General features: G+C 44.1%; 1 protein-coding gene across 3 annotated transcripts in view; it reads left to right on the top strand.

Moving 5' to 3' along the window:
- Positions 1–16,180, top strand: part of LOC121269153 (junction plakoglobin-like) — a 56,939-nt gene that overhangs the window by 15,767 nt on the left and 24,992 nt on the right. For 2 of the 3 annotated variants that reach the window (XR_005941313.1, XM_041173664.1), the window contains exon 2: positions 5,160–5,245. The exons of the other annotated variant lie outside the window; for it this stretch is intronic. The gene's annotated coding sequence lies outside the window, so the exon portion shown is untranslated. The remainder of the gene's footprint in view (positions 1–5,159; positions 5,246–16,180) is intronic. 3 annotated transcript variants of the gene reach the window in all.

Below are 16,180 nucleotides of genomic sequence, written 5' to 3'. Positions count from 1 at the left end.
GATGGTAATATATTGGCATGGATTCAAAATTGGCTAGCTAACAGGAAAAGGAAGGTAGCCATAAATGGGTCTCTTCCTGGTTGGCAGATGTGATGAGTGGTGTGCCACAGGGATCAGCGCTGGGGCCTCAACTTTTTATAATTTATATAAATGACTTGGATGAAGGGACCGAAGGAATGGTTGCTAAATTTGCTGATGACACAAAGATAGCTAGGAAAGTTAGTTGTGAAGAGGCCATAAGGAGGCTACAAAGTGACAGGTTAAGTGAGTGGGCAAAGATCTAGCAAATGGAATGTAATGTGGGAAAATGTGGAAAGGATGTTATGCCTTAGTTATATAGGGTGTTGGTGAGACTGTATCACAAATAACGTGTGCAGTTTTTGTCTCTGTTTAAGGAAGGATGTAAATGCATTGGAGGAGGTTTACTAGATTGATACCTGGAATGAGTGGGTTGTCTTATGAGGGTAGGTTGGACAGACTGGGCTTGTTTCCACTGGAGTTTAGAAGAGTGGGGGGTGACTTGGTTGAAGTATATAAGATCCTTAACGGTCTTGACATGTTGAATATGGAAAGAATGTTTCCTCTTCTGGGTGAGTCCAAAACTAGGGGGCACTGTTTTAAAATTAGGGACTGCCCTTTTAGGACTGAGATGAGGAGAAATTCTTTGAAGGGCTGTGCGACTTTGGAATTCTCTGCCTCAGAAGGTGGTGGAGGTGGGGTCACTGAGTATTTTTAAGGCAGAGGTAGATAGATTCCTGTTAGGCAAGGGAATCAAAGGTTATCGGGGTAGATGGGAATTTGGAACTTAACGCAAACAGATCAGCCATGATCTTATTGAATGGGACAGCTCAAGGGAGTGAATAGCCCACTTCCCTTATTTTGTATGTTTGTTTGATCAAAATTGCCTATTTTGGCAGGAAGAATACAAAAGAAGCATATTATCTTAATGGTGAGAGATTGCAGAGCTCTGAGATTCAGGGGGACCTGGGTGTCCTAGTGCATGAACCAAAAAAGGCTGGTATGCAGGTACAGCAAGTAATTAGGTAAGCTAATAGAATGTTATCATTTATTGTGAGGGGAATTAAATACAAAAGTAGAGGGGGGTTATGCTTCAATTGTACAGAACACTAGAGACCGCATCTGGAGTACTGTGTACAGTATTGGCCTCCTTATTTAAGGAAAGATATAAATGCGTTAGAAGCTGTTCAAAGAAGGTTTACTAGACTAGTACCAGGATTGGGTGGGTTGTCTTATGAGGAAAGGCTGGACACCTTGTATCCACTGGAATTTAGAAGACTAAGAGGTGACTTGATTGAAACCTTTAAAATGCTGAGGGGTCTTGACAGGGTGGAAGTGGAGAGGATGTTTCCTCTTGTGGAAGAATCTAGAACCAAGGGTCACTTGTTAAAAATAAGGAATTCCTCCCTTAAGACAGATGAGAATTTTTTCTTTTAAAGGGTCGTGAGTCTTTGAAACTCTCTTCCCCAAAAGGCAGTGGAAGCAGAGCCTTTGAATATTTTTAAGGCAGAAGTAGATAGATTCTTGGTAAACAAAGGGGTGAAAAGTTATCAAGGGTAGGTGGGAATGTGTTGTAGAGGTTGCAATCAGATCAGCCACGATCTTATTGAATGGCGGAGCAGGCTCGAGGGGCTGAGTGGCCTACTCCTCCTCATTCATATGTTCATATGTGTGACCCATACTTAACTTTAATCAAACGGCACCAGATTTCCCCCTTAAATACATCAAGGAATATTTTCAGTACAAATTTTGAAATTACTTTCTGAAATACATGATTGCATTGATTCGTGGAAGATTGAGATTGGTAATATGCAAATGAGTTTGAGTGGAAATTTTGAAGAAAAGAAAACTTTTTACACGGAGCTCAACGAGAACTCCCAAAGCTGAAACTCTTGGTCAGGGAATCTAACAGTTGAGCAAAATGTTTCCCACAAGAACTTCAAAGCTGAGGCATTTTTGCCTCCAGTCCAAGTGGAACAGCTGAGCCTTTGAGGAGTAGAGATTACTGTGGGTGAGCCTGTGTATAGCAGAGGAATAGTGAACTTTGAGCAAGTGAGGACAGTGGCCTGTGTGATTGAGTTCATCAGAACAGGAGGTAGGCTGTGTCTGGGACTAGCTGCTAAACACAGACCTTGGTTCCTCAATCAGCCTGGTTAGTATTTCACCATTGGCTTGGGTGTGGCTTGTTTTTTGGACACCTGTATGAGGGCCCTGAAGGCACCACTGTCGGTTCTAAAGCACGGATATAAGCTATTTAGTTCAAGTGGTCAGCATTGTGTTTATGCTTTACATAAGCTTCTTCCTACCTTACTTCATCCTGCTTTATCCTCCTATTTGTTTCTCCCTTGTGTTTGTCAACCTTCCCCTGAAATGTGTCTGTACCATTCACCTCTACCACTCCCTGTGGTCACGAGTTCCATATTCTCACCACCTCCAAGTTCCTGCTGAATTTCCTATTGATTTATTAGTGACTGTCTTATATTTATGCCTCCCCCATAAGTGGAACTATCTTTTTTACAACTCCCCTATTAAACCATAATCCTAAAGATCTCAATCAGGTCAGCACCCCCACCCCCGCCAACTTCTCTTTCTGGAGGAAATAGCCCCCAGCCTGTTCCTTTCCTGTTGGTAATAACTTGAGTTCCAGTATTATGAATGTAAATCTTTTTTGCACCATCTTCTGTGCCACTATGTTTATTATCCTGAATAACAACCCTCAGTGCCATTGCATAGCCTGGGCCATTGTTACCTTTCTGGGTGCAGTCTCAGTGCCTCCCTTTTTCTTTTCTCTCTCTCTTCCCCCCCCACCCCCTCCCCCTGCCTTCCAGGCTTTCAATAAAACTGCTCACTCCTTGCATTTCAGTATGAATCAGCCTCTCTTAACTTGCCTGGAATGTGTTAAGTGCTCTGTGGGAGGCTGCCTCCTGTATAAATTGTAACCGGTTCTGGTTAGTTACAGCTGAGCTCACTCTTCCTGTTGATCAGGTTATATAGGCAAGTTCCACTGTGTGATGTCACTTGTTTGTCCTGTCCTTCCAGCATTTGAAATAATCTGTAATGGGTCTTTTGCAGTCATGGTGAGGTTAGAATTTTATTACAATTCCTGCGGACTTACCATATAGAATCATAGAGGTCCACAGCACAGAAAAAGGCCCTTTGGCCCATCGAGCCTGCGCTGGTCAAACAAGTACCTAACTACTCTAAGATAAAAGCAAAAAACTGCGGATGCTGGAAATCCAAAACAAAAATAAAAATACCTGGAAAAACTCAGCAGGTCTGGCAGCATCTGCAGAGAAGAACACAGTTAACGTTTTGATTCTGTATGACTCTTCAACAGAACTATGTAAAAATAGAAAAGAAGTGAGATATAAGCTGTTTTAAGGGGGGGGGTGGGGGGTGGTGGTGATGGTGGGGGGGTTGGGGGTTGGGGGGGTGGGGTGGGTGGGCGGTGGGACAGTCCCACCTGTTAACTGTGTTCCTCTGAGTTTTTCCAGGTATTTTTATTTTTGTCCTAACTATTCTAATCCCATTTTTTAGCACTAGGCACATAGCCTTGTATGTCATGGCATCGCAAGTGCACATCCAAATACTTCTTAAATGTTGAGGGTTTCTGCCTCTACCACCCCTTCAGACATTGAGTTGCAGATTCCCTCTGGGTGAAAAATGTTTTTGTCACATCCCCTCTAAACCTCTCACCCCTTACCTTAAATCTATGCCTCCTGGTTATTGATCCCTCCACCAAGGGGAAAAGTTCCTTCCTGTCTACCCTATCTATGCCATTCATAATTTTATACACCTCAATCATGTCCCCCTCAATCTCCTCTGCTCCAGGGAAAATAACCCCAGTCTATCCAACCTCGCTTGATAACTAAACCTCACCAGCCCAGGCAACATCCTGGTAAATCTCCTCTGTACACACTCGCTAGTGCAATCACATCCTCCTCTCCCAATCAAGCATTTCTGAGGTGCAGATTGAGTTTCTGTCACTTCCCAATTCCCAAAGCAGTGATGTGTCCCCACCATCTGCTGGGTGTGTGTGCTTTGCTCGATGATGCACTGTTCTGAGATTTTTATCCCAGTCCAAGCTGCAATAGGACCATGAAGAAAGTTCACTTTCTGCAGCCAGCTGCTTCACTCTGGAGTTGCAGCAATTTTCTTGGTAAATAAGATGTGAGCAAAATAAAAGAAAAGCTTTGAAACAATTTTTAGCATTGAGGTTTTGTGACTGAAGCAGTCCATGTCCACATGCAGCAAGGCCTGGACAATATCCAGGCTTGGGCTGACAAGCGGCAAGTAACATTTGCACCACACAAGTGCCAGGCAATGACCATCTCCAACAAGGGAGAACCTAACCATTCGATGGGACTACCATCGCTGAATCCCCCACTATCAACATCCTGGGGGGGTTACCATTGACCAGAAACTGAACTGGATTAGCCATATAATGACTGTGGCTACAAGAGCAGGTCAGAGGCTGGGAATCCTGCGACGAGTAACTCACCACCTGACTCCCCAAAGCCTGTCCACCAACTACAAGCACAAGTCAGGAGTGTGATGGAATACTCTGCACTTGCCTGGATGAGTGCAGCTCCCACAACACCCCAGAAGCTTGACACCATCCAGGACAAAGCAGCCCCCTTGATTGGCACCCCATCCACAAACATTCATTCCCTCCACCACTGACGCACAATAGCAGCAGTGTGTACCATCTACAAGATGCACTGCAGGAATTCACCAAGGCTCCTTCGACAGCACCTTCCAAGCCCATGACCACTACCATCTAGAAGGACAAGGGCAGCAGACACATGGGAACACCACCACTGGAAGTTCCCGTCCAAGTCACTCACCATCCTTCACTGTCACTGGGTCAAAACCATGGAACTCCCTTCCTAACAGCACTGTGGGTGTACCTACACCACATGGACTGCAGCGATTCAAGAAGGCAGCTCAACAGCACCTACTCAAGGGCAACTAGGGATGGGTATTAAATGCTGACCCAGCCAGCGACACACACATCAGAGTTGTAAACTGTCATTCCACTTTCGGTTCAGTGCTAAGAGTGAACAGATTCTCATCCAGGCGCATTCCTGTTAAGACGAGATATGTAACTTGCACTTACTTGTTCATTTTCTCTTGTGAAGGCACGGATCGTCGGTAGAGAACAATTTGGCAATAGCCTTGATCCTGCAGAATCTCCAATTATCCATTCATCCCGTGAACCTAGGTGGTGAGTGTCCTTGACTATTCTCTCATGGGGCGTGTGCATGTTTCCCAGTAGTGGTCACTGGATGGTGATGAGGTGTGAGCACTCTGGCAAGTTTAATTTGCTTCCCCAATCAGATTGTTGCTTGTTGTGTATTGTGCATACTCTCAAATGGGCCTAGGGCTGCCACTTTCAGACCTTAAAATGTACCCAGGCTACACAACATTACCCTGGAAGGGTAAAGTATCTCAAAATTTTGAGCAACAAGTAAAGCTAGCTGTTTCACACTGCTATGCAGTAGCAGCACAAGTGGTATTTTCCACTAATAGGGTGCTGCCTTCAAGCCAAAAAGGCGTTCTGCCTATCACATGAGTAACATGGTATATGAATTTTTGCAGTTGTGATGCTGGCAGATCATATCAAGCAGCATGCCTTTCAGCTGTTCACAACCAGCAGAGCACTGACCATACTCAACCAACCTGTGCTTGCAAATCTAAGAACGTAATGTCTAACATTAGATGTGATTCCACGATTGGACAGCACTTGCCGAACAATCTCAAGTCTAATGGCCAATTTAATGTTATAAATCAGGCTCACAGTGTGGCTTGTTTATGCTTGCCAGAAGCTACATGCAAGGACCTGTCCTCTGCAGGGAAAAGGAACATATCCAGGCAGTCTGCCTTTTTTGAATTTTCAACAATGCCCAAGTTTCATTTTCTTCTTCTTCCTTAGCCCAGGGCACTGAGGCTAATCGTAAAGCCCTGCCCACATCAAATAAAAAAAATTAATGGAAACCAAGAACTGAGACACATTCTTGGTCCCTTCATGTAGTGTGGCTGCTCCGTCAATCATTTTATCTAGAAGGTGCTCAGTAGTTCGTGGTTCAGATGTGAGGTGCAAACCCAGTGGCATTCTACTTCATTAATGCGCCACTGGAGCCACAGGCCTTGTATTGTTGTCAGGGGTCCCAGTGTCACAGTATTGATGTACTGAAAGTGATCTCTGTTTCTGGTTTTTCCCAGTCTCCTTTTATCCTCAATATTTGTTGAATAGCCAGGGGACCAGTTGTGCTTTTAAAATATTAACAAATTAACAACTATTGGGAGGCTTGTGATGATGACTAATGTGTGTGTATGTGTGAAGCTAACAGGTAGTGTGGGAACAGCTGGGTGTTTGGCGTAGTGCCATCAGTGTGTGTGGGTAGAGGTGTGTAGGTGCTGCCTTTACCCTGTTATAAACATTGTCTTTTGGAATGATCCAGATGACTGCAGTGCAGTGAGATCTCCTTGTGCTGGTCTCCTCACTATCTGGAGCTGCATTTAAAAACAAGGTTTCCATTTCTATAGCATCTTTCATGACCCGGACTTCCCAGATTTCTTTACAGCTGCTGTAGTATTTTTGAAGTGTAGTCACTGGCTCATGTTTCCCATATTACAACGCTCTGCACAGCTATGTTAGCTTAGAGGTAAATATTGGCCAGGACATCGAGGAGAACTCACCTCTTTGAGTAATGCTATGGGATCTTTTACGTACAGCCACCCCACAGCACCTCTGACAGTGCAGGACTCTCCAAGTTCCTCTCTAAGCCACTCACCATCCTGACTTGGAAATATATTGCCGTTCCTTCACTGTCACTGGGTCAAAATCCTGGAACTCCCTCCCTAACAGTACTGTGGGTGTACCTACACCACATGGACTGCAGCGGTTCAAGAAGGCAGCTCACCACCACCTTCTCAAGGGCAACTAGGGATGGGCAATAAATGCTGGGCCAGCCAGTGAAGGCCACACCCCATGAATGAATAAAAAGACTCTCTGTAACTGCACCATGAGTGACAACCTGGTTTATGCGCTTAAGTCTCTAGAATGGATTTTAAACCCACAATCTTCTAACACACGAGTGGTACTGACAAAGCCAAGCTTAAATTGTTATACTTTTTAATAACAAAAACCATAGTTTTAAGATTGAAAATAAATAAATTTAGGCTCACGAGAATGATGGTCTTTTGCAATGTACATTTCCATTTTGCGTTAAGTCTGAAATTTTTAAACATAAGATTGCGATTGGACCCATTGGATAATGTTTCAGGAAACGGTTTTGTGTTCTGTTTCCAGTAGCTGCAGTTTCAACTCGTTTCCTTGACTTAACTTTTCATTTTGACTTGACAAACGTGCACAAATGCATCACCACACTGGACAGAATCCAACCTTTACTGAAAGATGCATTGATGGGATCTAGGAAGTGAGAGTCAGGAAAGCTGGCTAACTGTGAGCAGTGCGATGCAGTATTGAAAGTCGATGACTCTGCTCCACTTCTTCACCTCACTCAGTTATCACCTTGGAGCCAACTTGCAATTAGTTGCCCTTTACTTCTGTCTGTCCTTTCCTCCACCTCAAGGATCCCAGTCCCATGGGCGTCTGCCCCTTGAATAAGAGACATACTTTTATTTCCTGGGGGCTAGTGCCAGAAGGGGAAAGTTACAGCTTTAGTGATTCTTTTGTCCGGGGAGAAAGAAGTCGGACAGGCTTAAGGAGCTGAGTGGCCCTGCCATTTTTTCCCTTGTCCCTCTCTTATGTTTATCACATGGCGACCAGAATACACAGCATTCCAAATGTGGTCTGACCAAGACTCAGTAAAAGTTTCACATAACTCCTCTCTCCAATTCTAACCCTCCAGAAATAAATCCTAATGCTTTATTCATAATTTTGGCCTCAATCAGCTGCATTGCTACTTTTAGTGACTTGTGTGTTGTTAGTCCCAGACCCCTTTGCTCCTCTATGCCTTTTAGATTCCTATTTTCCAAGTAATGTGGCCTTTTTATATTTATTGCCAAAGTGAAATGCTTCTCACTTATCTGTGTCGCAATTCATTTGCCAATAATATGCAGATTCTGCATGTTCTACTGAATGCTACCCTAGGATCTTTAAGGTCTGCCTGGACCATCCAGTAAATGGGAGCTGAGTTAAAGATGTCAGATGAAAGAGCAGTCCTTTTGATCATACAGCACTCAGTCTCAAGTTGGGGATCTGAACCTGCATCCTCTGATTTGATAACAAGTGGGTTAAAATGTGGATATGCAGATTTCCACATTCCCCAAGGGGATCCAGTGTTATTTAAAAAGGCCATTCTGTGCTGAGCTCTAAAGTTTGCGCGTTGGCTGCTTAAAATATAAGGGACTCAGTGGGCCTCCAGCTGTTTCATTGCATGCTAGATGGAAGCAGAGGTGAGATGAATTGCAACTCCTAACGCTTTAATAGGAAATTTTCTGGCTGGTGAGGGGGCCGTTTGAGCGAGTTGAGTTTTGATTAGCTTCAGAAATTTCCATTCAATTGGGACGGCAAATAACAAATAATCTCATTCAATGTGAGGAGAAATTTCCTTTCTTGCAGCGGCTTTTTCAAAAGATTCCAAATGCTGTGTTCTTGCACTCCATCATGTTTTCAGTTCCCATTTTGTTTCTTTGGTCTGGATGCTGAGCAGCTGATGGCTCAGGTTTCAGTACCTGCTCCCTCCTTCCTCATAACATTTAACTTCTTGCAGTCAGATCTGACAGTGTGTGCCAACATGGCTAGGTTATACAACGAGCCAGAGACGTGGTGAAAGCAGAGACTGGCTCGGAAACTCAGGGCTTTTATTTAATACAACCATCACACACCTATGTGTTTGATTACTGCTGTCAGGACAGGTACAGCACGGGGTTAGAAACAGAGTAAAGCTCCCTCTACACCGTCCTCATCAAACGCTCTTAGGACAGGTACAGCATGGGGTTAGATACAGAGTAAATCTCCCCCTTCCCTGTCCCCATCAAACACTCCTAGGACAGGTACAGCACAGGGTTAGATACAGAGTAAATCTCCCCCTTCCCTGACCTCATCAAACACTCCCAGGACAGGTACGGCACGGGGTTAGATACAGAGTAAAGCTCCCTCTACATTGTCCCCATCAAACACTCCTAGGACAGGTACAGCACAGGGTTTGATACAGAGTAAAGCTCCCTCTACACAGTCCCAATAATATGCTTTAACACCAGGTTCAGGGGTGATTCTGAATTCTGCCAGTGTAAATTTTTCCTTTACAATGCTAAGCTTCACTTGTGGCTTATTTAAGTGCTACTTTTGTGAATGTTCGGGCTGGATGTGAAGTAGGCTGACTGCCTGCCCCTATTTCATCTATAGATAAGACGGTGGATGGACAAGATTGAAATCCATGTCCCACAGATGAATAGGTGTTGTGTAACCTGCTGCATCACTTAGTTCCCTATGTCTTTAATTATATTTTGACTTGAAGCTCAGATTTGGGTTCCTGCAAAACTGCTTTGTTACTTTAAGATGTCAGTCATGATTCAGTTGGCAGCACCAACTCATCTCTTAAGTCAATAGGCTGTGATTTCACTCCGGACACTTGAGGCCATACTCTAGGCTGAAATTCCTAGTGCCAGTACTGAAGGAGGGCTGCACTGTCTGAGGTTCTATTTTTTGGATGAAACATTAAACCAAAGCCTCGCCTGCCCTTCCAGATGCATGTGAAAGATCCTATGGCAGTATTTTTAAGAAGAATGTGGAAGCTCTCTGAAGTATCCTGTCCAATATTTATTCATCAACAATGTCACTAATACAGATTTAGATTGATTGTGTTTTGTTTGTGGGAGCCTGCTGTGCATAAATTGGCTGCAACGTTTCTTAATTGCAAGTGACCACTTTTAGTACTTGATTGGCTGTAAAGAATGTTATGACATCCTCTGGCTGTGAAAGGTGCTATAGAAATGTGAGTTTTTGTTCTCTTGGTTTCTTTATGATTGAAAGGAAAGCTTCACGGATTTTACATCCCAGCCTGTCCCAGGTGTTACAACCCACCCCCAGGTGAGGTTCCCCAAAGTTGTTGATACAGGCAAGACCCTAAAAAAAATCCCTTTCGCGGATACCTTTTTTCCAGACCCAATCGTTCTAGTTTTGAAGGAGCCAATTTGGTCAGACTTTGAGTTAAAGGTAAGAGTAAGTTTATTAACTACTAAAGGCAAGAAAGGATAAAACACATGCATACATAGTCATACAGGTTAAAAGTAAGAATTTAGCTTGAAGTAAGTGAATATAAAGGATGGTGTACAGAACAGTCCTTGACTCCTGGGGAATAGGTGATTGAACGTTGCAGCTGTTGTGATTCGAGATTCCAGTAGGGTTGACTTCAGTAGACAACTAGTTGGTTTTGAGGTTCTGGTGGTGTTGATTCCGGTAGAGAGGGACAGAGATCGGTGATTTGCAGGGGTACTGTGTGTGGCTGTTACTGGGTCAAACTTCCAGCACCTGCTTTCTCAGAACACCCACCAACAGACAAACACTGGGACAGCTTTTCAGCTCACTTTTAACCCCTTGTTGTATTTTCCAAGTGGGAAGCGAATTCACAAATTTGCCAGGGAATTGCTAACAGGATTTCTTGATGAGATCATACTCATCTCCCATTATGTCCTGTTGCCTCTACCAGAGGGAGCAATTAGTTTCTGGATGACTTTAGAAGTACCTAGTCTGGCAACAGGGTGAGGTTCCGTTATCTCTTGGGGAGTCACCCTACAGCATTCCCAGCCAGTGGCCTGTGTGAATTTTTAAAAACTCAGATCTTATCTTTGAAGTCCAATATTTCTGGGCACAATTCAGTGTTTTTCTTTCATTATCATGACACAGGACAGGCCACTGATAAAATCCGCTTTCGCTGTTTCTCAGATTGAGGTCTGAAGCTGGAACTGTTTGGGTGTCTGTGTGCAGTAAAGGGGAGCTTCAGTTATTCCAGAATATGGCGGAGTATGTTTAGTTTCCTGCGTTGGGAGTCGAGTTTCTGCATTGTCTCTTGTGATGTGGCAGGCTATCTCCCAAGGGAGTCAGTGCTACGTTGTCACTGTATCCTATCGTTGTTCCGTTAAGAACGTGTGCTCAGAAGAAAGGCCTTTGTGTTTTGCTGCTTCCGGTGACTGGCCCCAGTCCAACTGCAGTGGCTTCATTTTGAGCTGGTTTCTGGAGGTGACAGACTGACACCAGTGACTGTGACCATTGCTGGCAGGCTCTCATCTGTTATCAATCACTGGAGATTTTTTTTTTTAATAAGATGGAAGAGACTTGCAGAAAAAGCTTTGCTTTTACTTGGAGAGCGACAGCCTGTTAGGTTTCTGTAGAGAAGCAGCAAAAGAAGTGCAGTTTTGTATGTTTGCATGTAGGAAGATCCTACTGGACACAGATGTGACTAAAACCCTGACCTGCCATGCAGCTGAAACAGCAACGCCCAGGAGCCAGCAGTGGCTGGCAGGATATGTGCCTGTGCAGGACTGATATACCAGTTGATCTCATTTCCAAGGTGCAAAACTCAGCTTGGCTTCCCCCTTGTAATGAAGTGGGGTGTTTATTATCTGGCAATGACTTTGCTGAGGGCCATTTGACCATCACTGGATATCAGGCTTCCACAGTAGAATATTATTACACTAATGTCCCATTAGTTCCATTTTCCCTGGTGGGTTTAGAGATCCAAAGTTGCCTGCTCCCCATCAGAGCAATCTTTATTGGAGCCAATTCAACTGTGGCTCCATCACAACAAAACCGAATCTCTGCCGCTGAGGTGATTATTGGGCTGATTGGGAGGGATGAGGCTGTGATTTGCTTTAGTGCTCCAGAGTCTGGGAGGTCAGAAAATAAGGCAAGGCCCTCTGGTGTCACACTCCCTCAGTACTGGCCCCCTGGGGGTGTGGTGCCCCCCCTTGACGCTGGCCCCCTGGGGGTGCGGTGCCCCCCTTGGCGCTGGCCCCCTGGGGGTGCGGTGCCCCCACCCTAGCTTATGGGCTCAAGTCACTGAAGCCACAACCTTCTGATTTAAGAGTTGCTACTGATGAAGTTAATTTGACAAAAGAACGTATGATCAATTTAACTTCAGGACAGATGTCAGGGAACACCTCATGCAAAGAGTGGTAGGAGTGTGGAACTCCATGCCACAAAAAGCAGTGGATGCTGTCCCCATTACTAATTTTTAAATCTGTAATTTTCACTTGTCAGAAGTATCTAGAAATACGGAGCCAAAGTAGTTGGGTGAAGTTGGGATACAGATGTACCATGATCTCAATGAGTGACAGTATAGGCTTGAGGGGCTGAATGGCCCTGGTCTGCCTCGCATCATAACTCTCCCCCTCCCCACCCCCCCACCACCAACATAAAATTCTGCTGTCCATCTGTGTGTGTGTGTCTCTCTCTCTCTCCTCCCACGCCCCCCTCCCCTCCCCCTCCCTGCAATGGCAGCTTTGCTTTTCCCTTTCATGAAATTCTATTGAAGACCTTACACATTGCAACACAGAGCCTTGCCTCTGAGTTGAATCTATAAATACTGAAAATTGAACCCAATCTCTGTATGCTTTAAGGATCGTGCAGTGCAGACGTTGGGACGAGAGTCAAGGTGTCTGCCTCCTCCCAGAGTGTTTTCGGAGTCTTGCTGGTCTCTGCAGGTTGTAGCAGTTAATTAAAGGGTCAGCGAGTTGTACACTCTGCTTGTTAAGTGGCTGAAATGTGCTGCTGCTGACCAAGGATAATCAGTTGCATTCCTGCCCTGGGCAGTAAACAGCTAGGCAGCAGCTGTACACATCTACACACATCAAAAACATTTTGAGCAAATGGCCTGCAGAAGCACTTCAAAGCAAGATTTGATTGTTTGGTTAAATTTTAACCATCATTTTATTTTGCTATTGTGCTCTTCCTTACTCTCCCCCATTAAAATCATATCCTGTCAGATTTATTTAATTATTGCCATGTTTATTTGCTGCGTAGGCTGATGTTACTGTCAGTATAAATCAGTCTTCCCTCTGGTGTAGTACGGGCTTCTCGGACTTCATGACCTGAGAGTTTGGGAGGTTAGTGCTCCCTCAGTACTAAAGTGTCGGCCTGGATTTTGGCATTAGTCTCTGGATTGGCTTTGAACCGAAGGTCTTCTGACTTGGGAGAGTGCAATCACTGAGCTTTTAACTGGATTTAAGCAGTATTTAACAGAATGAGTCCCCTTGTCCTTTCTCTTATCTTCCTTGGAGGGAAGATTGCTTGAAGTGATTTGTTCGTGGTGCAATTGATGATGCTGATGGACAAATAGTTTAATATAGACTTGATCAGAAGACCAATTCTTACATAAATGACTGAAACTGAGGCTGATTAGCGAAGGCCACGTGTTGCTCCCATCGAAGGCCTTGACTTCATTCACAGGCTTTGATGCAGAAGGAACTGAATTTCCTAAAGTAAAATTAGCTAAATGACTGCGAAGGATTGTATATGGTCACCAAATTCCTGATCACTGTTTGCAGCAGCCAAGTTCTGAAGTGGAGCAATATGCTTTGGAAGGGAGAGAATGGATTTTCTGTATTTAATTGCATAAATTTGGAGTTTAATAACATAGCTTAGGCTGTTGGCTTTTATGCATGTCCTTTGAGCTCTGCACTTTGTTGTAATTGTTTTCATGATGCAAAGTGCATGTTGGAATGACACACACACAGCGAGCTTGGACATGCTCATCTGTACAGATCTTTGAAAAGCAACCTAATGGGCCTGGGATGGAGTTACAAAGCCCTGATTTTAATCAGGGTTCCGATTGTATAAACCACTGGTGACTCATAGGCAATAAAGCCTTTGGAGGCTTTCCAACATTGAGCCGACCTGACTGGGTATGATTATGACTCTGACTCTGCGTCATTATTTTAGTTTAAAACTGGTGGCTTTGTTTCTGGCCACTGAGCTCCAGTTTCTGTCATGATAATGCCGGTTGAGAGAGAGTGTTAAAGAATCATACAGCACATGAGGCCATTCATCCCACGGTACAGGTCACCCCACTATTTAAGAAGGCAGGGAGAGAGAAAAAAGGGAACTACAGACCTGTTAGCCTTTACATTAGTAGGGAAAATGCTAGAATCTATTGTAAAGGATGTGATAAATGGATAATGATCTGATTGGGCATAGTCAATATGGATTTATGACTGGGAAATCATATTTGACGAACCTCTTGGGAGTTTTTTGAGGATGTTACTAACAATTGAGAAAGGGGAGTTGGTGGACATAATATACGTGGATTTTCAGAAGGCTCTTGATAAAGTCCCCCACAGGAGGCTGGTTAGCAAAATTAAAGCACATAGGATAGGAGGGAATATACTGGCATGGATTAAGGATTGGTTAGCAGGCAGAAAACAGAAGGAATAAATGTGTCATTCTCACATTGGCAGCCTGTGACTAGTGGGGTACTGCAAGGATCAGTACTTGGGCCCAGCTGTTCACAATATATATCAATGATTTGGATGTGGGGACCAAATGTAATATTTCCAAGTTTGTGGATGACACACAGCTAGGTGGGAATGTGTGTTCTGAGGAAGATACGAAGTGGCTTCAAGAGGATTTGGGCAGGCTTAGTGAGTGGGCAAGAACATGGCGGATGGAACATAATGTGGAAAAATGTGAAGTTATCCACTTTGGTAGAAGGAACAGATGTACAGAATATTTCCTAAATGGTAAGAGATTAGAAAGTGTAGATGTACAAAGGGACCTGGGTGTCCTTGTCCACAAGCCACTGAAAGCTGACATGCAGGTGCAGCAAGCAATTAGGTAAAGATATGTTAACCTTTATTGTTGTGTACAGGAATAGTGAAATCTTGCTTCAATTTTATAGAACTTTGGTTAGAACACACCTGGTGTACTGTGTGCAGTTCTGGTCCCCTTATCTTAGGCAGGATATTATTGCCATAGAGGGAGTGCAAAGAAGGTTCACCAGACTTGTTCCCGGGATGGTGGGACTGTCTTATGAAGAGAGATTGGGGAAACTGGGCCTGTGTTCTCTAGAATTTCAAAGAATGAGAGGAGATCTCATTGAAACTGACAAAATGCTTAAAAGGATAGACAGGGTAGAAGCAGGTAAGATGTTTCCACTGGTTGAGAGTCTGGAACCAGGAGACACAATTTCAGAATAAGGGGGAAGCCATTTAGGACCATGATGAGGAGAATTTTTTTTTTACTCAGAGGATTGTGAATCTTTGGAATCCTCTACCCCAAAGGGCTGTGGGAGCTCAGTCTCTGAGTATGTTTAAAGCAGAGATTGTTATTTAGAAATCTCTCAATCATGTGAAGGGATATGGGGATAGCATGGGAAAAAGGCATTGAAGTAGATGATCAGCCATGATCGTATTGAATGGCAGGGCAAGCCTGACGGACTAAATGGCCCACTCTGTTCCTAGGTTCCCATACTCCTAGAATGGGCAATAAATGCCAGTGACTGTCACTTTCTGGGAATGAGTGAGGGTCAACTTGTGTTTATGCTGGGAGTGAATTCTGGGAATTAGTGAATGTTTATTTACACCAGTTGTGCTGGTCCATTGATTTCATGAAGGGCCCTGCACTGTGACAAGGCACATCAAGAATGGCAGCATTTTAATTAGGTTCCACAGGACTGTGTTGGGGTTGGAACTGGTTGTATGAGTATTTTTGTTCCTGGCTGTGCAAAGTCAGGAGGGTGTTTTTCAAAGGCTGAGAGACCGATGATTTTTAAAAAAATTCTTTGCTGACTTGTAAGTATAGATGCCCTTGCCCCCTCTTCTCTGCTGTTGGTGCTGAACTCATTCATCCTTCCCATACTGGTGACTCAGCTTTGATTCCTGGGATCTCCAGGGTGATCCTTGAGAATTGGCAATGCTTGGCACAGAGGGCATGGATCACAGGTTTCCTGGTCTCTTGGCATAGTCACAATTTCAAAGAAGAGGAGAGGAGTTCTCCCCAGTGTCATGGCCAAAATTCATCTCTCAAACAGCACTAAGTTTTTTGAAAATGAAGGCTATTTGATCATTATCGCATTTATATTTGTGGGATCTTGCTGTGTGTAAATTGGCTGTCCCGTTTCTGATATTACAATGGTCATTATGCTTCAAAAATACTTGATAGGCTGTAAAGTGCTTTGGGATGCTGTGAAATTATGGA

The sequence above is a fragment of the Carcharodon carcharias genome, chromosome 23 (genome assembly GCF_017639515.1).
Source record: "Carcharodon carcharias isolate sCarCar2 chromosome 23, sCarCar2.pri, whole genome shotgun sequence".
Lineage (NCBI taxonomy): Eukaryota > Metazoa > Chordata > Chondrichthyes > Lamniformes > Lamnidae > Carcharodon > Carcharodon carcharias.
This window is presented reverse-complemented; position numbering and strand designations above follow the sequence as displayed.